General features: G+C 45.7%; 1 protein-coding gene across 2 annotated transcripts in view; it reads right to left on the reverse strand.

The window, feature by feature from the left end:
• Positions 1 to 19,026, reverse strand: part of NEK6 (NIMA related kinase 6) — a 68,729-nt gene extending 49,703 nt beyond the window's left edge. For both annotated transcript variants that reach the window (XM_074923565.1, XM_074923564.1), the window contains exon 1: positions 18,833 to 19,026. The gene's annotated coding sequence lies outside the window, so the exon portion shown is untranslated. The remainder of the gene's footprint in view (positions 1 to 18,832) is intronic.
• Positions 19,027 to 24,719: the final 5,693 nt, after the last annotated feature.

Raw genomic sequence — 24,719 nt, forward strand, 5'->3', positions numbered from 1 at the left:
TTCAGTTACACTCTAAGAATTCAGAATAAATGTAACAACATGGGAGGGAATATGACTAAAGCCCACATGGGATCAGCAGCTTCTTCTCTCCAACTGCAACTTGAATTTGTCACCATGTGCCCTCCACTCTACAGGAGAAAAATGCAAAAAGGAGAAACACAAAATGTCTGTCCACCTATGCCAACAAACCTATAAAAGAAAAGACCCCATCCATGCAGTAACGTAAGCGACTGGCATCGTAGCCTTCAAGCACCCTGCTAGTTACTGTTACCCTTCTGCAGTACAGTTACTGCTGCATACAGTAGCAGTGTTCACAGATAACCTGGAATTTTTACAAAGCAAGGGAAAATAAAACCCCTCTCGCGCAGTCAGTTCCCGGACCACGTCCCAGGTTGCAATGCCTCTTTGGGTACCAAACTGTCCTTACACCCATCCTGTCCATCCGACGCTTGAATCGGGAGAAAGCAAAACAAAAGACAAAACCCCATCAAACCCTTCCAGGTACCTGACAGGTGGGATTCTCAGGGCAGAACAGCCCAGGGCACTTGGTAGCAAAGGCCAAGATCATTAGTTACGAGAGGCTCATTAAGGAACAGAACCTCATCAGCATCTTTGCGTTCAGCCTCTCACACCCTACTGCCCCAGGTGCAGCTCCTCTCTGAACCGCCTTGGCAAAACAGCTGTGACCAGTCTAATCGGGTATCACCATGTGTCTCTGGATGCCTCAAACTCAACTACAGGCCAAATTATTTCCTCCCAGATGTACAACCGACACGATAGGGCCGCGTGCCTCCAAAGCAGACAGCAGAGCAGCAGCCTGAGTGCTCAGTGTTACAACTGGGTTTTGTATCAACACTCCTCACCCTCCTGCAAGTCACAGCACCTGCCTCCACGTGTCCAGGGTCCGGCTCTGCTGCTGCCGCAAACCCAGACGCTCCAGCCCCGCTAAACCGAGCCGCGGCTGCCAGGGACACGGCGAGGGGAGGCACCGCACAGAGCGGCTCCTTCTGTGATACGTACTGGAGACCTGACAGGGAACAGCTCTGTAAACGCACAGCTAGCCTCAGCAATTCCAGCTTTCCCTGGTACTGCCACAAACAAGATTCTGCAGAATAAATGACAAGGTTTTCCACCTCTGCACTGCTTCCTACTGTAAAAGCGATATGACTCCATCTCCAGGAGTCTCAGCGTTCCTGGCTGTGAAGAGGGGGCAGCTGTGCCCTCCCTCAAAATGTTACAGGGCTTTTTGGACCTCTGACCTGCTCTAATGCCCTCAAATATTACGTGACAGATATATAAATGCTTTTCCACTCAGTTACTATATCCCTCTCATATTCTCTTGCTACACGGGGACTTGGGAGGGGGAGGCAAGAGCTCTGGTTAGGTACCTTGTGTAAAACAAATCAAAAAGGCAAGTCTTACGTAGTTCCAGAAATCCACAAGTTGTTTAAACACAGTCAAGTACATTCCTTAAACCACTGCACAAATTTCCATCTTTTAACATATACAAAGAACTGAGATTAATGGTGAATAAAACCGGCCAGTGCAGAGAAACCGGGCTCCAAGATCAGCTGTCGCTGTCCAGAGCGGTCGGGGAGCCCCGGCCCCCCCGGCCATCAGCATGCTGCTCGCTGCAGGCTCCCCAAAGACTGGAGCAACATGAACTATTTTACAAAATAAACACAACCACATCAGTAACACTTTCTTCCTCTCTACTGCCCAATAATATTCTTCCTCTTGCTTGCTCATAAAATAAATCTGTCAGGATACAATATGAGATTACCTATATATTTAAATGATGATCTTGGCTTATGATTACATTATCGCTGTGCTTCAGGGTACATGCTGTGGGGAAGGCAGCCCAATCCTAGGAGAGTATTATTTTCGAGTGACTTTTATTGTCCATTATCTTACACCATTTCTGTCACAGCTATGATGTCTGGTAGGAATAGTTCACAACAGAAATATCTTTGTCGTTAGTATTCTCATTGCAATTTAGTCAGATCAACCTTTAAATCTCATCCATCATACTGAAGAGCTCTGGCAAAGCGAGCGCAGTAATATATGCTTCCATGCAAAACCTAATTACAGGCTAGGTTAAAAAGCCTACCCCGTTCCTTCTGCAGTGCAAGGTGACAGGAAATCCTGAGCATCCCTTGGTTTCTCACTCTCCCTTTTTGCTGGTGAAGTGCATAACCCGTTCATTACAGCAGACTGATTCAGTCTGGCACATGACAAACTTACTTGAACCTAACAATTAAACTTCTGACAGCGTTTCCAAAAGCAGAGAGTATTTACTGTAAATGCTTGACAATTTTTTCCTCTCTGCTCATCTCTCTCAACAGTCACCTTATGATGACTGGAAATTACCATAAGCAAATAGCAGTCTAACATCCAAAAAATCCCTCATGTTAATGTGAAATACACACCTGCCAACACTGAAAAAAAAAAAAAAAATATGAATGTTGAAGGAAACAACATGAGGAATGCCACTGAAATGCATGAGACAGGAGAGAATGCTGCAAGAAGAGAGTTAAATAATACAATTCAGTAAAAAACTGTTCAGAACGAGCTGCCTACACAACGTCCAGCTGGCTGGAGCTGCCCACACCACCTCAGCCCTGCAGAGGAAGGGCCCTACGGTTTGTCTTACCAACGGCTCCAGATTGCAACCAGGGCATCCCAGCAAGAACTGTTAAACAGGGGGCAGATTTACCACCAGGAAATAGGTTCCAAATTTCACATTTAGCATTAAGATGAAGTGTATCTACAGGTATACACACGCAAATGTAACACAGCAGCAGTTCTGTTCACCTGCAAAGCCCAGGAAAGCACAGACGGAAGCATGAAGAGACTCTTAAAAGCAATCTACTCAGACAGCTCAGTTACACAACTTTGTTAGATTCAGTAATGCCATCCATGACCAAAGTGCTAATATATTATCTAATATAACTTTACTTATCCTCACTGACATAAGCGCTAAAGGACAAATGAAAACTGGCAGAAATCAACTTTCCCAGCCTTTAGTATCAGGGAAGCTTTAAAAGGCAGGCCCTAGATCTAGTACTAAAAGTAATAAAAGCATCAGTCACGAAACACAGTTAAAGACAACAGTTGTGTTTCACAGTGAAATTTTCTTTATCAGCATTTTTAAGTACTAAGGATGCCAGCTGTGGTTTTCAACTCAACCTTTATTTCAATTTCATTTAACAGATGGATGTCTTTGAACACTTTCAGAAGCATATCCTCATCCAGCCTTAAACAACTCATATTAATATGTGACAAATACTCAAACTATGGAATTGACCTCACAATAATATAAAAATATATTTATGCATTTATATATTAAAAATTTTACAAATAGCTGCTGCCCAATCAAAATGCAGATGCCAAGTCACAGCCCTCAGTGAAAAGGTACCTGCAACTTATAAACCCCTAAAAAAGATGAGGGTGTAACAAACTGACCGCTGAGCAGAACGGTGTTTTAATCACACCTTCCACTTCACAAGTGCTGGAATTACCCTGAAAGCAGGTGCAGGTGGGTTTGTGTTAAGATTTTGTGCAAAGTAGATTTTAAACAGCCAGTAATGGAGTGCTGGCTTCTCGAGATCCAAAATCCACTAACTGAGAATGTTTTAGTAAAATGGCTGAAAAGCCCTAGAGCCTTTTCATACCATGTCAACAACTGATATTCATTAAACAAATGCTGTGACAGACACTGTAATTCACTGTTCCATACCTAGAAGCAAAATGACATTAAGTCAACTATTTAAAGCTATTCAGAGCCATCTCGCTGTAGATGTCAATAAAACAAATGCTTCCTGCCAATAATTAAGTATCTGTGTCAAACTCCCCACTCTCTTTCAAACCACTCTCTACATCCAGCTCAGGTCCATATCCTCATTTTAAACAAGCAAGATTATAATTTCAAATACTCTCTATTCTAGTTTGGGGACAAATCTAGTAAAATAACTTGAAAATAGCAAGGTCTGACACAGTATTCTCCCGTCTCCAGCTGTATTACTATGCATGAAAATGCTGCTTGAGTTTATACGATACTTCTGATAGAAAGCTTCATCTGCCCATTACCACCATCAGTTCTCACCACCAACCAGGAAAGTAGTTATCTTACTTCTAATTTTGGTTTAAAAAGGTTTAATCTGAGCTAAGGGTTAGGTTTTGTTTTTTTCCTATATTGCCGTATTTGCTCCCTAGAACTTTGCCCCAAATCAAGACTGATTTGTTTGTAAAAGACTTCTGAATACACTTTGGATGTTAAGAAGCTCAATCCATCCATTACAAGGAATGGTTTCACACAAGTCTTATGAAACAGTCCTGGGATCAGTGCCAAGAGGACTTGGTGATTTATAGTTATGACTAAATAATCAATGTGATAAGGTAAATGTTCTGTCTCAGCAGCCTCATTGGAGTATTCCTTATTTCACTGCATGGAACTTCCTCGTGCAACACCACATGCAAATATTTATGTACAATGTTTGTGTAAGATGTAGATAAATATCAAATACACATTCACATCCAAAATTGAGGATGGACAGCAGTCCCTGGCATTTAAAGTGACAACGGTTCCTCTGAAGAGAGGTAATGCTGTGAACACAGCAAACCAATAGTAGGTTGCATTTTTCCCCCTACTACTTTTCACTTACACATGTTTCAGATAAAGAAACCAACATACCTTAATTTATATTCTTCTAGATGCAATTCTGAGCCTTCCAAAAGTATTCACTATATTCATCTTTACAACCTTTGCAACATTAGAGATAGACCTCTCAGGCCACTACTGCTGCTAACAAAACACATGTTAAAAATAAACACATACTAAATCTACCTGGAATTTTACTGTATTGCTTACTAAGCATGCAACAACATGCTCACCTTTTAATTTATAATGCAATAAAGCTTTCAAGCCCGAAGCCAAATTATTTAAGAACATTTCTGTTATCCTTCTCAGAATTCATTCATTTCTGATGAAGGAAAGATTAAATATAGGCTGGAAATATATTCATAACGTATATGTTCACAGAAACTGCCAGACGTTTTCACATCATTAAATCATAACTGAAGTAACTAACATCACATACGGCTAGGAAACGTGCACTGTCTGTACCAGTAATGTCAACTTCATTATCATGCTGGCTGTACCGGCTCTCTTTGCATCAAGGGAACAATCAGCTATTTGCACATAAGTAAGCAAACTCGCTGTACTACCAGCCAGTTGACAATCTACCTGTGAAATGCAAACAGTTTCCACTCTCGATCAACATCTGAAGAGCTCTTGTAAAAAAGAAGAGCCAAAAATCAAGTAGTAGGGAAGACCAGCTGTTCCCAACCTATGGCAAAAACATCCAGTTTAAGCCAATCCCTAAACTAAGCTTCTACCACAGACAACTAAGAATCCAAACTACTCGCACAGCTTGTTCCTATCAAGACACCTTTAGCAACTAGCCATCTCAAACAAGAGCACAGGCAAACAGATCATCGTAAGCCAGTAAGACAAAAACATCCAAAGTAGAAAAAAAAAAAAAAAAAATAAATAAGCTCTGCTGCTACAGTCCCAAAACCCAAATGTGGGAACTGTTCAGCGTGGTCTGTTCTCAGAAAGCTTAACAAACATATGACCTTAAATCCTAACAGTCTTCTATAAATACTTATATACATACGTGATTAGAAACACCACCACTTAGCACTGATAAATACCTTTTAATTAGCACACTTCCAAGCACTTGACAAGTATTAAGCAAACCTCACAGAAATACTTCTGAAATATTGCTGTAATTTATCAAACGTTTAAGGAAATCTTAGGCAGACCAAAGTACAAGAGTAAGCCCATGTCAGATGGGCTAAAAATCCATGAAACCTGCTGTAACCACTGTCCAAGCAGTTTGTCTCTAGAGCCATTCCAGTCGTTAATAGCCGACGTATCTGCCTCAAATACAGGGAAAAGGAACTGAGGAAGGTACAGACAGATACAGATATAGGCTCACCCAACTTCAAAACATCAGAACAACAGCTTGAAGTATTTACATTTCTCATTATCAGAATTAAGAGGAAATGATGTCGAGAATTATGCAGCCCAGCCAATCTAAAGATTCATATGATTCAAATCCAAAGGCAACTTCAAAGCCACCTCATAAAACCCTGTGCAAACTTCCAAGCAGCCAGATGCTAGCATTGCAGGAAGAACGTTCACAGCATCTGGATCTTGCGAGCAACAGCCAAACGGAAGCAGAAACTCTTCCCCGTCTAAAAAGATTTAACATTTTTCCACTTATAAAAATAGCTATGTCAGAAATAGGTTTGTATTTTTTCCACCTCAAAATATACTAAATAAGACTCTATTATCAATATTGCTACAAGGTGTCTTATCTGTACTGAACAGTCAGATTCCCTACACGTTCCTGAGTATCTGGACCTAATGGCACCATTTTTTTCAAAAATTGATGCAGCTCTTTAGTTCATACCCATACTCCTATTTCACTGTACAGAACACACCTCCATCTCTATTCCCACATGAGCACAGTTTTCCTTACAGAACGAGATGCATTCACCAGTGCCTTGCAGATCAAGGCTACAGGGTAAAACAAAAAAGATCTGTTCTTTATAAAGTCTGCATAGCTACTTTTATTAGTTATTTTGATGACAGACAGGGTTAATGAAGTTCTTGCAGAGAACTCTCCCTTTCCTGGGCTAAATGCCCAAATTCTTTCAGGATTCACAAGACTTGTCTATTTAAATTGGGTCCAATTTTTTTTTTCCCCTACAGAAAGGCCTGCACAGAATGTTCTGAAGAGAAACTGGGAATTAACCTTTCAAGAAAATTATAACTAAATGTGCAAGCTCTGTATAAGAGACAAATCACATTTCACACTATATTCTGCCCTCCTGTAACAATTTTCTATTATTCTAATAAGCTTCAATGTTGAAGCATAAACGAAGTAGTATCAGATTATTAAAAACCATAAGCTTACTCACGCAAACAAAAATCTTCTATCCTGCCCACCCTGCATTTCTTTCCCATCCTCCCTGACTGCCCAGACACCACACTGATCTCACATTAATACTGTGCTGTTAAAACCTTCACCTATTTGAGGAGCTAGAAAAATCATGCTTTACTTACCAAGACAACAGCTCCACAGTTTCCCTTCCAGTTTCTTGTCTGAAAAATCTCAGCTATATACCACAAGGTGCCTTCCAGCCATTCCCGGCTCTACAGTAATATATTGATCAGAGACTGAGCACTTTCTCCCCATACAGGTACAAGAAATCAGCAGAGTGGAGAAGACTTGCCCTGCCCTGGTCTTTCCTTCCCCCTAAAATTTAGGTCCATCTGACAGTTGGTTTGTAGATACTACATACCTTTCAGATAACAGTAAAAAACCCACTTGTGTTGGAGCGCATGAAACTGAAGAATTAACAGACATTTGCAAAGGCCTTTACCTTATGTTCTCAAAATGCAGCATCTGTTCTATCTACCACCAGGTACCTATGAGCCACAGCCATGACGGGAAGTACTTCAGGTTAAAACGGTAATGCAATTAAAAGAAAGACACAAAAAAGTCCAGCTGGGGCACAGAATGCAATTTAGCTTTCAGCAATCCACCTGCTAAGTAAAATGTAATTGTCCAACCATCTCAAATAACCAGTTTTTAGGAGTAATTATGCAGAATGCAGCTGAAAATATCTACCATGGACCAGTTCATCATCATTCAAAGACAACGGTTTACCATCAGATACTTAAACAAATGCAAAGGTTTGTTTCAGAAAAGAAACACAAATATTTACAGTATTTCAAAATAAACTATAATACGGTTTAGTAATATCAATACACATTATGTTGACACCTGATTAATACCTGTAAATAACACACTACTACTCATCAATACTTTTTCAAGACCAACAAAATCCACACACAGCCAGTGACGCAGCAACCAACACAGCAAAGCAACCGCAACAGCAGAAAAATAAAGAGTGGTGACAGCAAAGGACCAAACTGAGCTAATGTAGAACCAACCAACTCAAAGAGCTAGTAGAAAAATATAAATGAATGGTGATGTATCAATTTATTTTGAAATAACATGAATTAGTGTATTAAGTGTCCAGACTTGACTGGAGCCAAAGCTGAGGCCAGAACACGCCTGTCCTGACTCCACACTCCGCTTCGCTCCAGCCCCTAGACAGCATCACAGAACCAGCTCGGACCACCGCAGCCATGTCAGCAGGATCCTGCAGGGATTCACAGGTATTTGGAAAGCAAAAGGAGCGTGTGGGCAAGGCTTCCATAAAAACAACAAAGCCATTTCGGCAGCACGCACGCCTGTGAGTGGACAGAGTTCCCGCACGACAACCAAAAGCTGCGTAACAACTTGTTTTAAAAGAGTAAATGTGTGGAAAAGGGGAACACATGGAAGAAAAGCACTTCAATAAATAGAAAATAATTAATGAATTTGCAACATTGACCATGTGGTTGACAGACATGAACTATTTCAGATCAAGCCAAGGCAAGAGAGAGGTGAATCCAAAGCCCCAGAAACATGAATCCTCCATGGAGGGAGGCAGAGGCAGGACTGCACCGTCCAGTTCGAGAGGTCAAACCCAATCTTTAAAACATGGGCGGTGGGAAAGAGAGCTGCTTCAGCACAGCAGGCAGTGACCCTGGCTCCACTGCAAGCCGACTCACTCCCTGAAGAGTTTACTGTCTAAACCAAGCCAAAAGCCCATTAGTAAAATGGTATTTAGTGGCTGGAAGAACGTAACTGCCGCGTGCTCTCAGCAAAATGTACAGCCATGTACTTGCAAGCACCAGTGTTTCATGCTACAGTAACAGCAGGGAGGAAAAACTATGGACCAGCAACTGAGTCCGGAGGGGAATTAATGCCACTTATTGGATGCACGAACAGAAGCTACCCTGGTTATTACTGCTGCCTGATGACCTAAGAGTAGATGTAAATTTAAATATAGCCCTGTATAACAAATTAGAGACAGTCTCTAAAGGGAAACTATCCCCCACATCATCTAGCTGCTTTTATCAAACTCATTACTGCCATCTATGCCACCAAAGAAAATGAGCAAGCTGGCACTCAGCTGTCCCCAATTTCAGATCAACAACAGAAAAGATAACACGCGACTTCAGCAAAGTCTGATAAGACTCGTGATGAATGATTCATTTCCAACTTTACTTCCTCTGGAGCACCACATGCAAACAGATTATTAAAAAACACACACAATGCTCATCTCCTGCCAACCCAGGCTTCACTCCCACTTAAGCTTTTCTAGCTGACCAACACACCAGCCAGAGGAGAGACACTGCCAGGTTCTCCTGCCAGTCCACAAACTCTGACATAAAGTTGACAAAAGACAGGAGGGCACCTCAGAGACCCATGGCACAGCCACGCTGTGCAGGAGAGGACACCAGCACAAAGCTCCCACAAACAGCTGCCTTTAGGAAAATCTAAAAGCAAATATTCCAAAAGATGTGAATAAGATGACCAGGAGAGGATGGTCTGAGCGGTGCTGAAATATTGGTTTTCATTGCCTTGTTACTGACAGAATGAATGATGCTGGGGCAGTAAACATTTGACCTTCCAATTCTCGAAATAAAGTTCTTATTTCCTTCATCACCCCTTTGACATTTTTCTAATCCGTAAGTAAACAGAATATTGAGGGGTTTTATGGGAAAAAATACCACACAAAAAAAACCTGTAGTGTGATGTGCTTACAAAACAACCAACACCAAAAAAACCCTGTCTGAACCTTTGAAAACAACACATACTGGACCGAGGGTGACAACCTACAACACATTATACCAAAAAACCTGCAAGGTCTGTTTGTCCATGAGAATGAATCATGGCTTACCCCTGGGAAAAAAGAAAAGTACATCCAGAACACGGGCTCCTTCAGGGACTTATTAGATTCTCGAAAAGCCATCGTAGATGCTCAAACCTGCTTTTGCAGCAGAAGCTTCATCTTGAAAATATACAAGAGAAAAGCCTACGTGAAGAGAAGCCGGTAGATCACGCTTCAGCATTCACAGGTAACAAAAGGAAGAGACTCCAGCACTAGACTGTTCAGCAACTCGGGCCTTATCTACCTTAGGCCTTCTGAAAATTTCCTACTGTTCTGCTGTTTCCAAGAGCTTAGTGGCCACATGAGCACTGATGGATGCTCCTCAAATCCAAGTCACCAGCAATTTTCTTGACTACACACACCTCTCTCCCACCCCGCAGCTCCAAACTTGCTCTCAACAGGTAGAATGCTACGGAAAGAGGGCACGTCCCTGTGCTACACCAGGATCACTACCATCAGGTCACACCACTGTGGTGACGCTGAAGAGAGCAAAAGGAGCAAGGGGAAAGGCAATCTCGAGGAGAAAAACTCCAGTGCTGGGAGATGACTTTATTCTCTCTTTCGATAGGCCAACTGAAGGCCCAGACTCAGAGCAGATTTTCACTGTAACATAGACAACTACAGTAAGAACATAAAATCAAGTAGCCATCCCTCCCTACTACAGAGCCAAATCCTCCCCTAGAGTGCCGTGTGCTCACAACACAAAATCCCTGACTTAGAGCAATCAGTTTCATCAACAGACAATCAAAAATAACACTGTTTGCAGAGATTTTGCCTTAAGTATCTGCAACTTGATGAACACTCTTTTCTTCACAAAGAACGGCTGCAAGTTTCCCCTCTCCCTGCATTAGGGATGAAGTACAAAAGCTAAAATAAGTCATCACAGTCACTTTAAAGTAGAAACCAGGGAGACTAAAAGAAATCCCACTGAGTAAGTCAGAGTAAGTTACTGCATACCTTAATATACAAAGAACTAAGAGCAAACACAGGTAAAGAACCGTACCCAACACTGTTTACTCTTGGATGGTAAAGTTCTTACAACTGACATCATGTTATAAATTGAGTAATTGACCCGCAAGGAAGTAAGGAGCTCAGGAGAGTTAAAAATTACCCTATAAATACCATAAAGATTAACAGTTTTGTAATACCCACCCAAGAAGCGCTTACTCTAAGTAGAATGATTATGAAAACACAGCAAGAATATTTACCACATAGTACCGAGTTCAGTATATACAGACTGCCACAAAAGGCAGCACTGGTTCTTAATATAGTGACAGCTGAAAGTCACCACTTAGGTTTCCCAACTGATTAAAGGGTAGCATACAGACACACACAGTTGGGACTTATTTGCTTCTTGGAATACATTCATATATTTTTAAAAACCTTTTCAAGGTTGCTTGGACGTTTTTTGGTTCCAGTTTAACATTTTTGAGACTTCCATTTTGCACAGCTCTGACAGAAGAGCTAAGGAAATACTGACAGCACGGAAGAACGAAAGCAGAACTTCCATGAATGAAAGAGGAAATTCTTGTGTCCATGATTGCTGATACCTATTTTACTCTGAGTCTCTGCTCTTGGAGGAAAGGAACCTTAAAACATCTATGGCTTTTCTCTCGATCTCCTCACCATAATGACACACGTAAGCCCCAAGTACCCGAACCCATCACAAACTCTCCAAGACAGGCTTGACATTCAGAGTGTCCCTGTGCAAGAAACAAAATGTCCCAACAAGGAGAAAACCCCATTCCTTCTCAGTACAGCAGAGACATGTGTCCACAAGGTCAAGAACACAACAGATACTTAAACTGAAATTCCTGGAAAGGTATTGAATGTACCGTGAAGTTACAATCCATCCTGTAGGTCAACATTCCCCAATTATTGCACCATCTGAAGGTTTTGATCTCCACAGTTTAAAAATCTTTAGGTTAAGAAAAAAGTTAACTCTCCGAACTGAAAGAGGACAGTTTGCTCTAAGGAAAGAAAAAAAATTGGAACTTGTATTAACTTGCACCACTTGAGCCAGGAGACAGTGGCTGCCTTGGAAGCAAGCACCACGTCCAGCCAAAACGGCTGGGGCGGTGCTACCTCCCAGCACACGGGCTCTCAGAGGGAGCAATCCCAACCATCCGGCACCCCTTTCTCCTGTCAGCATGGACTTAAAGCTCCACTTTGTGCACACCGTGAGTTTTCAACGGGCGGGTGGATATTTCCCACCTCGCAGCAAGCAGGCTTCTCAAAGACCGAACGACAAAAGTAACTGGAGAACAGTATCTGTCACAGAGCTCTGCAAAATGAAAGACTTGCAAATCCTCCCCAGGGTGTGGAGAAACACCTGCTCCGTCAGCAGGCTGGGCTGGGCCCGGGGTCACAGCCCTTATCAGTTTGGTTTTTGACCCCTGGCGCAGTAGGTGAGGCGACTGTGATTCACTTGGCTACAGCGCGTGGAAGAGCAGGATGGCCAAAGCGTCCCCCGAACGGACAGTGAGACCAGTCCTGGGGCATCCCACCCAGATCAGAGACTGAAGGACATTCTGGGCCCGAAAGGTGGGATGCTGCGTTGAAACGAGACACTGAGGCCTCCTAGGAAGGTCCCTCAGCTGTCTCCTGGTAATGCTGAAACGCATTTCTGGGGACGCACCAGCCAGGCTGCTGACAGCCATTCATTTTGTAAACAGCCGTGGCAGCGCAAGACGTTATCACCCCCCTCCTCGAAGGGGAATCTCTGCCCTTTTCTCTGGTGTTGTCACACTCGGGTTTATTACCCTCGATTTCTCAGTTAGGTTGATTTAGAAGAAGTTTAAGCTCACCAAACTAGCATTGCCCGAAATGCGTGCCAGGGAGCACTCCCACACGTCATTCTGCCACCGGCAACACAAGATCGGAGCCATCTCTTCCCCCTAACCAGAAGGCTCGTTTCCAAAAGGGGGTTCTGGAACAGTCTCAGCAGCGTCTCCATGCTTGGAAAAACAACATTTCAACACAATTTCTAAATGATGTTACACAAACAATCCATGCAGTGTTTTGTTTTGTTTTTTTTTTTTTAAAAAAAAGGCTTATTACATATTATATTGAGACAAGTCAGCCCAAGGTGCAGCCACATTTTAAAAATCGGGAGAACCGAACCATGCACAGACCACTGCACCTGCCAGCTCCCGATGGGGAAATCAGAATGAGAACGGCTTGAAAATTACGACCAAAACCCGTCAAAATGGCAAAATAAACTGCCTTCCTAAAAAGCAAATGCACTGATCTGCCAGAGTTGGTGCCCGAGGTCTTGTCCAAAGGCAGAGGATCGTCTGGCACCAGTTACTTTGGTGCATCATGTGAAGCACATACAAAGGCTGGAGTCCAGAACTGAGACCTCAGGTACCCAGTGCAAACAAACACAAAAACTTTAAGAATTGCCTTGGGATTGTAATCTACCTGTTAATAGTCCGGGGGGGGGGGGGGGGGGGGGGGGGGAGATAGTGAGGAAACAACCATTAAGGGAAAAAGCTTTTTGCCAGCAGCAGCAGCAATTTTTTTCATTTAATAAGAACAATCTTACTATCTTTTGCATTTTGTGATCAGACATGCTGTAACTATTTTAATAATTTTTATAATTGCCATCATGCACTAGCTCACAGAACAATAAAACAGCATATCCGATTTAGAATCTAAAACTAAATTCACGTTGTTCTGTGCACAAACTCCATTTCTGCCATCTTGAAATCTTAGCAGAAAACACTCTAACAAAAACCACTACACCTTTCACACCTGCTCTTTTTCAGACTTCGCTGCACTTGGACTCTATTAAAAACACGGATTTGCTACACGCTCCCCTGACAGTTTCTAATCTCCCGGATTTTGTTGTATAAAACACCGTGCAAGATCAGGACAGACAATGCCACCTTATCTTACTGAAACACAGCAGAGTCTAAAGAAGTAATTAATAAACTACCTGCAAGTCTTTTTTTTTTTCTTGTTTTTTTTTTTTTTTGTTGAGGGGTGTAATAAATAATGCATTCTGACTGCTAAACAGCATTTGTGGGGTTTCAAGAATGCTTTGGAGTATGACATTCCTAGAGTCTCATTCACTTACACCATTTGGTTTCAAATAGATAGAGTCTGCTGTCGGTTCACTTAAACATGTAACAGGAAACTCAAATTTGACTAAAAGGTTGTATTACATTACTACTGGTTTTATATGGAAACCTTTTTAGAAGTAAGAAGCTAAGGGGAAGTTTTTTTTCCTCTCCCATCTGCGACAGACAGCTGTTCACTGCCTGGAATCTATGATAGCAGACACTTAAAGTAGCACCAAGCTGAAGTAAACACTTTAGAAATTTAATTTCTTTAATTATACTGACACCGTAAAATTATTCGCAATTTATTGCATCGTGCTATGTGATAAGCTGTATCATATGACTAAACACTGGAAGCTAAATATACTGTATTAATTGATTTTTTTTTTTTTTTCCTCCTGAAATATTCTAAAATGTTAAAAACCAATCCAGGAGACTTCTCACGCATGTACAGCAATGGCACTTACAGCAAGTCCAGATGTTTAAATACTTAACACAGGTTAAAACTTGAACTAATCTTGATCCAATCCAATATGCATATAAAAAATAAGCCAAGATAGAAAAAGACCTATCTACCCATGAAAAGTTTTGACAGCTTTACAGACTTCTGCATTTGAACCACTATTAAAAATAACTGCCTGTGGTTTTCTGTTTTTAAACAAAACTTAGCTTCCACGTCCAGAACTGCCCACCTCGCCACACACTCACAGAACCTCGGTTCTCCCTGTCCTATGTTTCAGCCAACTAAAGGCAGCAGCTGCCAACCTGGCAAATGCACACACCTCCATACACACCTCCAAAACGTGCAAGAAATTTTTAAACAAGTATTTTATACAGCTTCATTTTCTATGTAATTTAGACACACTGCAGCAATTTCAGCCTGCTGGAAAAAAAACACCACGATTTTAAAGTCCGTTTTCAATCTAGATTCTACATGCAAATTTTTTGGCTTCTGTTTTTTTATTCAAAAAGAAAAATATTGTCTGGGCCAACACTACCTCTCAGTTGGAACACATTTTTCTCCTATCTCCCACATACTATTTTTTTTTTCCTCCTTTTAACTTCAGAGACACAGCTCTACGGTGAAACATGGAATTCAAACGTGGAAGAGATCTGTTACACCCCATCACAGCCAGCGTGCTCTGCAGCCCACGGGCTAACGCTCCCTTAGAAGCATCAGGCCAGGAGGGTCCAGGCCGCTTTCCACAGCGCACATCCCAGTCCCTCCGCTGATCCCGTGGTGGGTGGGTTCCCCTCTGGGACAAGGCCAGGACACAGCCATGGAAAACACAAACTGCCCTGTCAGCACCCACAAAGGATAACATGGTTCAACATTTTTTAGGGTTTTTTCCCTCCTTTGTGGGTTCCTTAGTTCGACACCAATTTACTCAGCAGCCCTACTCACCAATATTCAGAACGCCGGCCCTGGCACGGGGGAAGAGAGAACACAAGGGGAACCGTCCCGCTGCGCAGCACCAAGCTGGCTGGGTAAGCTCAGCCACCTGAGGACTCTGCTGAGACACACTGAATCTTCCTGATTCTGATATCCTCAGCTTTCAAATAAACCATGCTTATCTTCTAGGGCACTTAAAGATCTACCGATGAAAAAGCATAAGGAACTTGCTGAGTACATGCATGTGCTTGTACTAAAAGCTTTACAAAGGGATGGGTGAGTATAATAAACGCAGCATTAACAGGACTTAGTAACAGATGAAACTATTTTCAAGGCCCCTGCCTTTAAGAGGACAAAGTGTTAATTCTGTCCATTTTAGACACCCTTTAACTTCCACATGATCCTATACTGGGAAGGGCCATTTTGACCAGTCCACAGAGCGTGGCATGGACACCCCTGAGCGTCCTCCGCCGCCACGCCTGTCACCGTTTTCTTGCCGGAAGCCACGTTTCAGGGTCTTCGGTGATGAGCGGTATCAAGGCAATTGTGAACACTATTTCAACTGCACGAATATTTAGCGTTCGCTTTCAATATTGTAAGAATGTTTTTCTTGCATCTTGCATTTATACTGGATGCAAAGACATACACCACAATTTCCTAAACAACCCGGTCAAGCACCCGGACGGGTGTACACTGAATTAGTCACCGTCATTCCCATAAAAGCTAAAACAGACTGGTTAAGTGAGTTTACAAGACAAATGCAGGAATGTGTCACAGGTAGAACGGCTATTCACGACTTCCTTAATCATAATCCTGTGCTCAAACCATAGGGAGCATTGTGGCCACCGACCCTCTGATGAGTGGGATTGTAGCAATACCGAGGAACTTGCAGTTGACAACACGCCCATTCAATGGTAATGAGACTAACTTCTCCAATGAGGTTCCATGTACTTACTTTTCTCATTTGTTGGAGATCACCATGAACAACCTCTTCTGTAACAAGAACTAAACCAGAAGTTGGGCTCTTAAACACATTTTCTGTGAGGACTGTATCCCAGCGAGGTTTTCATTTAAGACAGAGCAAAAGTCCCAGAGGCCACACTGACACCCACTTTCATAACTCCGCTTTTGAAATCTTCCTCTAGTGCTTCCTCTGCTTCTCCAGCACCATATGGTCAATGTTCCTGCTTTAAATTCAGAACGAATACATTTGATTTCTACCGCCTGCCCCGCTTGTTGGCTGCTCCAGTTCACACGGTCTACTGGGTACTGCCATGTTGTTTGCTGTGTACACATTTTTCATAACCTTGAGGTTAAATATATTTGGCACTACATAAAGTAGGAAAAGATGTTAAAGTACATCGACTAATTCACCTTCTACACATCTATAAAGTGTGGCGTGAAGGTGCGCAGGAGGTGGATTTGTTGGTAACTACCCCCATTTTACAGCTAAGAAAGCAGAGGTAGAGTAGCAGAAAAACCCGGGCAGGTTATTTGTGGCTCCTCTCCCCATACAAAAAAAAAAACAACACCTCATTTTGCTCTGAGTAAACAATCATTAATAGATCATTCAGTACACAAAAAACTCTTTAAAGCCATTAAAGAGGCTTTCAGACCGACAGGTAGCTCTGAATAAAGCCAAAAAGCATGCTGCCTGATAAAACTCAGAATCTCCCACTATTTTCTCCAGTACAGCCTCAGTTACTAAGAGAAATGAGAAAAGCCAGTGCAGGCTCAGTATTTTCAATGCACATTACTCACATAAAACTTTCTGGGTAGGATCATAAAAAGCAAGTACTTCCAAAAAAATCTGTTTCCCAGGGTGGGCTTGGAGCCCAAGTTATTAATCTCCACCTGCCCTGTCTCAGAACAAAATGAATACTGAAGAATTTGAAAAGTTACATTAAAATTCGTATTCAAATTATGTGTCCGCCCTCTCTCATAAAACATTCGTTTGTCAAGAAACAGAATTCCAGTGGAAGGAGGGAAAACGAAACAAGCAGAAGTATTTTATATGTCGAAGGTGTTAAGAAACCAAAAGGTTGATTCTGTTCTGACAATTCCTTTGGGGTGACAGCAGTCACTCACACTCCAGCTAGAAATCTCACTTTCCCACAGAAGATGCTCTTTTTGCACCATAATAAAAGTTCCTCCCAGCTCCCATTTTTTTAAGTCTCTAAGGCACAGAGCCACAGGAAACAAGGGCAGCAACATTCTTATCTAAAAGAAGTTCCTTTTTTTTTTTTTTTTCCCTTTTTTTTTTCTGTTGTTGCTCAAAAGAATATGACTGTCACAAAGAATGTCGACAGGAAAAAAATAACAGTGGAAAGAGTTTGACTCAATGTCAAGAGATGTCTCAAAATGTAAAAACTGTAGAAATGTTGCAGAAGTTAAACTGTTGCTTACAATGATTCACAAAAATGAACTTTTAAAGAGACACAGAAATGACAGCAAGGCAGTCATAATGTGTCAGGAACTTGCATCACCGGACTTCTAATTGCTACAATATTTCCTATCAAACTACTTATACTGCAATAACGCCATAGGCAATCACCATTGGCAGAAATATTCCGTGTGTGCGAACAGACAGACAAACAGATGGAGCTCAGAAATCCACCATTATTCTAAAAAAGCATAAATCGCACTTCGGAGGGAATAACATGTTGGGGGAAAAAAAAAAAAAAAGGTATTTCATAGTTCAGCTCTAACATGTGCTCTCTCAAAAAGCAACGTGGTAATCCCTGAAGCGCTGGCTTTATCGCCGAGTTCCCCTCTTTGGAGCCAGCCCAGAGGAGAGCACCCCCAGGGCAGCAGCGGCTCGCCGGGGGGCGAGGGGGCGGCCAGGCGGGAGGAGCAGCTGGGGAGGCTCCAGCCCGGGGCCCCCGGCACCCCCGGGGCTCTCCCCGGGAGGAGGCGAAGGAGGGAGCGGCACAGCCCGGGCTCGCCGGGGGGGCGGCGGCACCGGGAGGGGGACGCGCGGGGCGCTCGCATGGGAACCGGGGCATGTGCGCCCGGCAGCACCGCTGCCTGTACCGCGGGCGGACCCCCAACACCCCTCCAAAGCCCCCGACCCCCCCCGGCTCCGCACCGACAGGAGCCCCACCAACACTCGTGTTCTGGAAACAGTTGTAACTTTGCTCCAAACCTTCACGCTGCCGGACAGCCCCCGCCCGCCGGCAGCCGGGGACGACCCGCCAGCCCTCGCCGTTTTGGGGACGTTCCCGGCCCCTTCCCGCTCCCGCCCGGGCACGTGCCGGCCCCGGGGCCGGCGGCGCGGCAGCTCCGGGAGAGCGGAAGGACACGAGGTGCCGCGGCCCGGACCCCGCGCCGGGACTGCCGCCGGCCCCGGCATCGCGGCCGCCCGCTCCCGCTCCCGCTCCACCACCCCCCCCCTCCCCGGGGCCTCGCTCGACCTGGCGGCCCGGCCCGGCGGAAACGCGGCGGCCCGGGCCGAGGGGCCGCACCCCCGGCCCGGCGGAGCGCGGCGCGGCCCGCGGGGCCCCGCGGTGCTCACCTGCGGCCGGCGAGGCGGCGGAGAAGCGCCGGCGGCCCCGTCCCGGAGCGGTGTGCGGGGGGAGGCGGCGGCGGTGGGGGCGCGTTCAGGCGGCCCCGGCCCCCGCACCCGAGCGGAGCGGCGCCGCGTCCCACGGACAACTTCGCCCCGCGCGCGCGCGCGCGCGCTCTCGCCCGCCCGCCCGCTCGGCTCGCGCCCCGCACCGCCCCGCGCACGCGCCGCCGCCCGCGCGCGCCCCGCCGGGTGCCACGCAGGCCGGGCAGGGCCGGGGGCGCGCGCGGGGGGCGGGGCCGCGCGGCGCTCTGCCCACCTGCGCGGGGCGGGAACCGCGGCCCCGCACGGGGGGGTGGCGGGGGGGTTGTGTTGTTTTGTTTTGTTGGTTTTTGGGGGTTTTTTTGCACGTCTCGGTGCGGAGCGGCGCGTGATCCGAGCCCTCCCGCCGCCTTTCCCTTCTCCTCCCCCCCCCCGCAAAACGACGCGTTCCCCGCGGGGGAAGAACGGGGGGAAGGGGGGGGCGGTTAGAAATGCCCCCGGCTCCCCCCCCCGCGCCCGCTCCCGGGGTTTCCCGTTTTGAGCCGCAGACGGGCGGGCCCGGGGCTGAGCCGCTCCCGCCGGCGGCTGCGCGGGCCGCGGAGGTGCCGCCGCTCCCCAGCGCGGGTCTGGGCGACGCGCGGGTCGCTCCGCCGCCGCGGCCACACGCGTAAAGGGAAGCGCGTTGGTGTGTGCGCGGGAAGGGGGCCCGGGCGGGTCCGGCTCTGAACCGCATCGAGCGTTTCGGCTGGAAAATCCCGAATTCGCAAAGTGCCGTGGGGTGCGGATGAAGAGAAACGCTGGTCTCGGCTGAATTTCAACTCGAAATCCAAGTTTCAGATTTCAACTTGAAATTCAACCGGGTTTTTCTACAAATGAACAAAAACCTGAAGGCGAACTTCACAGTAAATAAAAGCGAAACTCGCACGGCTCATCTCGGGGCCTGAACGGGGCGAACGGCGCATGGCGTCTCTGGTGAGAAATGTGACTGCTCGTATTTTGTCAACTTTGGTACCCAGGGCCGAGCTCCATCAGAGGGTGTTTGCTGGTGCAACTGGGAAACTCCTAGAGCCGCCGGAGCAGAAAGCGCTTGTGCCAGCGCGACTTCGAGCAGTGCAGGAAACGAAACGAGCTCTGCGAGCGAAGGCGCCTTTCGCCACTCGACTTCATTTCTGCTCAGCCCTTTGCCAGTTAAAAATAATACTTTTTTTTAAAGTATTTGTAAATCAGCCCTCTAAGCAAGCCCGGTTCGTGGCTGTAGGCAGAGCGGAGCCAGTCGCCACAGCTGGGGTGGGAGGGCAGGGCCGGGAGAGGGGCTCAGGCTCCCGCCCCAAGCCGCGCGCCGGCGGGGAGCCCCGTTCTTCGGGACACGACTGGCGGTTCCACCCCGTTCACCCTGTGCCTCGGCCTCGGCGCGTTGCCAGGCTCGGCGGGTGTCCCGGTGCTGCTCGGAGCTGTCTGGGGACGCGTCCCGACAGCCCCGGGGGTTTGTGCTTTGGACCCTCGGGGAGCAGCGGGACAAGGCCCCATTCCGCGGGGCCCGCGGGACCGTCACCAACGCCCAGCCCGCGCCCAGGGTAACGCTGAGCTGCTGCCTCTCCTCTCCTCTCTGACCGCATCGCCTATGCCTACACCAGCGCGGTGCGGAACCTCCTACCAAAGACCTTTTGGTTCAAATAAGTCGCTTTTTCCAGCAGGCTCCACTCACACAGCTCAAGCTCCAGAGGAAGTCTCTGTTTTGCAGAACCTGAAAAATCATGGCAGGTCTTTGCTCAAATGGTGCTGTTTATCCATCAAAACTCCTACTTTTAGGAAAACATTCTTGCTAAAGCAGTGCCACCTCTGGCATCCAGAGAGACAAGAAACCTCAGCAAATGTTTATGGGATATTCAGGTGGTTTTGCAAGATTTGAACTGTTTCTTCCCGAAACGTCACCAGGTTTTGGTTTTGTTGTGAAGTTGTTTACGCAAAGCTAATATAAATTCAGTGCGTTCAGTCTGGGTGAATATAAACATGAGCCTTCCAGGGGCTCAAGTTTCTGATACGTCTCACATTTAAGATACTGTAAAACTAGATTCTCCCTGAGCATTTCTGATAGCGTAAAGAGTTTTCTCTCAAGGGTACAGATGCCTGCACAGCTATGCAATGCTTCTCACTAGAGACAGAGCAATAGACACAACAGATGGAAACTAAGAGGCCACCTGGTTTTAAAGCAAATCATATCATCAATCTATCAGTACAAAATCTGAAACATGGGAAAGTGCTTAGAGAAACAAAATGAATTCAATTTTTTTCCCCAAACTCAATTTTCCCAAGGTCTGTCGATGTACCATTTGCAAAAACGCATTTCTTCCTCTTAAAAAGAGAGTGTCAGCGGATTGAGGTGTAAGAACTTCAGTGTTTCACATCAAAACAATGACCAAAAAAAGATCTTTTGTTACGCTGCCATAAGTTAACGTCTTTCTATTCCGAAAAGCTGTTTTAAAAAATCTGCTACATTCTTGTGCACAGCTTCAAGATCCAGGTTTTTCATTGCGAAATTAGACAGACCGGACAGAATTACTTTAGATTATCAACAGCAATTCGGTTAGGAAAGAAAATCAAATTTCCTCAATTAAGTCTTGACAGAAATACACTCTCTCTCATAGTCCATGCTATGGTTCTGTGTGAAATTCTCTTTTAAACAACCCCCAAAGTGAGAACTTGCAGAAGATGGATTTTTACTTTACTTCTTCCTTGTTTCGATGTGGGTAAGAAGAGCCAGGGACTGATCCTGTGGGCGGGCTCGCCCTGGCGTGCGTAAGGCCCCGAGCGCACCCCCGGCGCAGGGACACCTCCCCTCGAGCACGGCACTCCGGGCCCCAGGACTGCGAGATGAGGCTGTGGCTCCGATCGCCTCTCCTGCCGTGGAAGGAGTGAATTTTACACACGCCCATCTAGATGAGGGCTGCACCGTCCACAGATCTCAGCTAACCATTTTCGTTTATTCAGTTTAATTATTTTATACGGTCCAAGGATGGGTTGATATACGTTTTAATCTACAGTATTTAAAATCCCACTGATACAACTGTCAGAAGGAGCTCTTAGTAGCTAGTGTAAGCTTGAAGACCAGCCTTTAAGGAATGGAGAACTACATAAATAAAAGTATTTTAAATAAATTATTTTTTAACCTAAAATATGAGTCTTTTATGCATCTAAAGCTTTTATGGCTAATACTCGCATGGTTGTAGAGCAACCACCGCCTCGTTATTTACAGCCCAAATGTTTTAGTACAGACCTATGGCTACTGAGGCCACTGTAATTGTTCAAGCAGAACCAAGCACAGCCAGTAAGCAACTGATATCAGTGGAGGCTGAGAAAATTAAACAGGAAAATTTCTATATTACGTGTGAGTGTGAAGATTCCCGGCAACGTCTGTTTGAGGACAACTAGAATGATCTTGACCCAAATCTTGAAGGATTTTAAATCAACATACAGTCAATCTGATTGATTTACTTTATTCCGAGCACTAAACGCAACTGTCACTGTATCCTTCATCCTCAGTCCATTATCAATAAAATCCTGGTCTTACTGACTTAATATATGCCTATTGACTTAGTTGTTATTTTCCATCTTAACAGCATACACTGAGGAGACTCTGCTAGAAATTTTCAGGAAAAAAAAAACACCAAACCACAGCAAAACAACAAAACCCTTCTTCCTCAAATGAAAATTACAGAGTTTATGGAGAGTCATTTTTCCAGCAGTAGCTAGAGGAGACGGGCTGTGAGTGTCCCTTTCCACAGCCATGGCTGCAGCGTGTCTTCTCCACACACACGCTACATGCAGGCTGACTTTCATAGTGTGTCTGCAGCCTGCACGCTCGGTTCTCATATTTCTGTAAGGTTCGAGTCCCAGAGGAAGCATTAATGCTAAAGGAATGCATACCAGCGTGGAACTAGTCTAAAAGTCAGTACAAAATCTCTCCAACAGATTGCTCAGAGAAACACCTCTTTTTTACCATATTTAAGATCTGTAGATTGATCTCATGAGCATTTGTGCAGCAGTTTAATCTCAAACTGATAAGAGTGCTGCAAAAAGAGAGAAATAGAATCAAAGGAGATTAAAAAGCGCTGGTCTTTGGGAAGATAAGGCAACCTAGAGCCACCACGTGACCCAGCAAACGCTCCAGCTCAGCCGCCTGCGGATCTCATCAGGGAACCAGATGTGACCAGTGGCAGAATATCCTTCACAGCGTGAGATCTGGAGTATGTGATTGCCATCCAGGAAAGGGGAGATGGGAAAGTATGATGGAGAAAATGTCCTTCTTTTATGGAGTTTAATTGCTTAGAAGAAAGACACGTTTTCTTTTAAAGAAGAAGGGATGCTAGAAAGCAGGCTCAGGAAGGTGTCTGGAAGAAGGAGCAGGAGGATTTTTCACATGGAGAGAAAATTGAACATTGCTTCCTCTTTTCTGGTGATTGTGTATTTCAAATGATGAAGTGGCAGCAGACAGTTCTCATTCATTTCTTTGGTCAGTTGAAAACAGGGCAGGGCAGTACAGAAAAAACAGAAGAGGCCTGTTGTCCCCTACTAGTAGGGCAGAAAATTGTGAGTTTTCATTCATGAATTTGCTCATGGTCCTGCACAGAGAGGTGTTCCTCCCCAGCAGAGCCCCTCTGGTAGGTAAGGGGCAGAGGGAGCGCCCCAGCGTCGGCCCTAGCGCTCTCCTTGTTCCGCCCAGGCCGGCGGTGGGGCCGTCCCGCTGTAACCTACCACCGCCCGGACCGCAGAGAGAGCTCGCGGCGTGAGCAGGGGCAGGGGGACGCCCGGTTCTGTTGGTTTTGTGGAAGATGGAGTTTTTCAGGCACACAGGCTTGTGGTCACCGTTTTGGGGAGAGAGGGAGGAGGAGGAAGTAGAGAGCTGGGACACGGAGTAAGCTGTGTGTCCTGCCCACACAGATTTCACTCACTGTGCGCTTGAGAGAGAAGGAGTTGTGGATGCCTTGTCTCAGCCCCTAGCAAAGGATTTGGAGATGAAGCCTGTGCCCTTGGATTTGTATTCAAAGAAAGAACAGAGAAGTAGTGCAGGGAGCAGAGTGCTGGGGCGAGCCCCCCAGCAGCCTGTGTTGCCAAGCAGATGGGCTGCCGTGTTCTCAATCAACTGCAGTTTTTAAGGTCATGCCTAGATAATGAGCATCACAGCACTCAAGCCTACAGATCATGAATATATGGATGAATATTGACTCATGCATTTTCCTTTCTGTAGCTCCATTCATGTAACTTCCCCTCTGCTCCAAAGCCAGCACATCCTCCCTTTTGGTGTCTCTGCAGACTCTGCACCACCCTCAGCCCGCTCACAACTCTCCGGCTTTTCTGGCAGCTTGACTCTTGACAGCATGTGGTCACTGTGATCTCCCCTGCAGCCAGCGTCTCCCACCATCCTTTTGGGAACTTCAGAATATGGAAGGAGAAAGCAGACAGGACGAATAATGCCAAGCAGTAAAAGGTTTCCTTGAGTGAGATTTCAAAGAGAAAGTCACGCAGAAAGGTCATCCCCAGCTGCAGCGCCTGCTCCTCAGAAGTCCTTCATCACCACCGGCAGGTTGTAGCTGCCGGTGAAACGCTGCCTCTGGTAGGGCAGGACCTCAGCGCCAGGCTGAACGCCCGGGAGCCACGCTGTGCTGGGAGGAGCTGCCTGCGTGTCGGGGTAAGGACAACGCAGGAGGGGTCAAAGGAGAAGCTGGTCACCGCTGCTGCCACCACCCTGAGACTCAACAACCGGGCAGAGAGGAGGCAGGACAGCGGTGGGAGGCACCCAGAGAGCAGCCCCGAAACCGAGTCCTGCGCCGCTGCTGCCGGCTGTGCCTAGACCCAG

Source organism: Athene noctua, chromosome 20, assembly GCF_965140245.1.
Source record: "Athene noctua chromosome 20, bAthNoc1.hap1.1, whole genome shotgun sequence".
NCBI classification, from domain to species: domain Eukaryota; kingdom Metazoa; phylum Chordata; class Aves; order Strigiformes; family Strigidae; genus Athene; species Athene noctua.